The sequence below is a fragment of the Pteropus alecto genome, unplaced genomic scaffold, assembly GCF_000325575.1.
Source record: "Pteropus alecto unplaced genomic scaffold, ASM32557v1 scaffold103, whole genome shotgun sequence".
NCBI classification, from domain to species: Eukaryota; Metazoa; Chordata; class Mammalia; order Chiroptera; family Pteropodidae; genus Pteropus; species Pteropus alecto.
Window position 1 is genome coordinate 9107356 of NW_006436288.1, and position 1777 is coordinate 9109132.

At 31.6% G+C, this 1777-nt stretch overlaps 1 non-coding gene across 1 annotated transcript; it reads left to right on the forward strand.

Moving 5' to 3' along the window:
• The first annotated feature begins 768 nt into the window (after positions 1–768).
• Positions 769–875, forward strand: LOC112480392. The gene has a single exon (XR_003046575.1). It is a non-coding gene; the product is annotated as a U6 spliceosomal RNA (small nuclear RNA).
• Positions 876–1777: the final 902 nt, after the last annotated feature.

Below are 1777 nucleotides of genomic sequence, written 5' to 3' on the forward strand. Positions count from 1 at the left end.
AATCACATAGGGCAAAGTGCACGTTTTTCCCTGTACTATTTTCAGGCAATATTAAATAATAATCAATTGGACCAGAGCAATAGATTATCTTAATCTACAATTTTTGTTCTGAAAAGGATCTTTGTACTACTTGAAGAAACAAAAATTGATCAGGAGGCAAGTTTCTCTTAGGATCACACAGGTTGAATGCTAAACTCATTTAGTTTATTTATTTATTTTTAATGTACTTACCAACTGAAGTTTAATGTGATGCTGTAGATACCTAGATTTCAGGAGGGAATTTAACGATTCTCTTATTTTAGTCATTTATAAACTATATGTCACACATTGTAAGAAGCATTTCATGTTCATTATCTCTGAAGTTTACAAAAGCCCCCTTGGTAAAATATCTACAAATTATAAGTGAGGAAAGTGAGGCTCAGAGTGGTTAAGTAATCTGCCAGTCATCATCTAGTAAGAGGTAGAGATGGAATATGAATGCAGGTCTGCTCTAAACTTATATATAGTCTTCCACTGTACTGCACAGCATCCATCATAACTATATGTATAAATTTGGGCCAGTTGATAATATGGTTAGGAGGATTTTTAAATAAGTAAATAATTGTACTTAATTTTTTTTTGATAGATTTCAGATATAAAACTCAGGCCAGGGTCCTTGTACTTGTTTAATGTTAATATCAATGACTTGGATAAAAACATGTCATGAAGTTGAGAAGAATAGCTAGTGTTTTACGTAAAAGAATTCATATTTAAAGGAGTGAGTACCAGGTGCTCACTCCAGCAGCACATATACTAAAATAGCAATAATAGAGAGAAGATTAGCATGGCCCCTGCACAAGGATGACATGCAAATTTGCGAAGCATCCCATAAATAAATAAATAAATAAATAAATAAATAAATAAATAAATAAATAAATAAATAAATGGATGGGTGAATAAATAAATAAATAAATAAAATTTAAAGATGTACAAGGTGTAACAGCGAACCAAAAGTAGCTGGGTAAAATTAAATAGGACTTAAATGATAAATCCTGCATTCAGAATAGAAAAATACACTTTTTCTAAACATGTATTGAGGATATTTGGTTTACCAGCAATATATGAAAAAAACATAGGGATTTTAATTAATAACTACCTCAATAGGAGTCAGCAGACATAAGGATAAAAGGAAGTGGGAGAAGGAAGAAATCTTAAGGCTGCATTAGTACTCATTCATTTATTCATTTATTTCTATTTAATGTATACTAATCAAAGGAAATAAAAGACCATTTTATTTCACATGCTTCATATCATATCTCATATATGAGTCACAGTGTTTCAAATGCATGATGGTTTAAAATGAACTGCTAAATAATTGGAATATGACCCAGGATGGCCTTAGTGAGTAAACATGGAAAAAGTTCTGAATAACATGTTCATTGAGAAAGAGTTGTATGAACTTAGAATGTTTAGTCTGCCAATTCCTCAAATATTTGAAGTATGTAGATTTCATTAAACTAGTTATTTATTCATTCTGAATTCAACGAACAAATATATATTTAGCTTTTGCTGTATACGAAATACGTCAGGCACTGTCCTTGGTACTAAGAAAGAGATATCAAAAAAGACATGCTTTTTGTTCTGAAAGACTCTTTAGTCTAGTAAGAAAGACAGACAAAGGAAAGTCAAGCATCGCAGTATGTGCTATACTACAAGTATTCCGGGAGCACAGAGAAATGACATCTTGATCAGACTGTGGGGTCAGTGAAGGGCCCAGAGAAAAGTGCACTTGAGATAA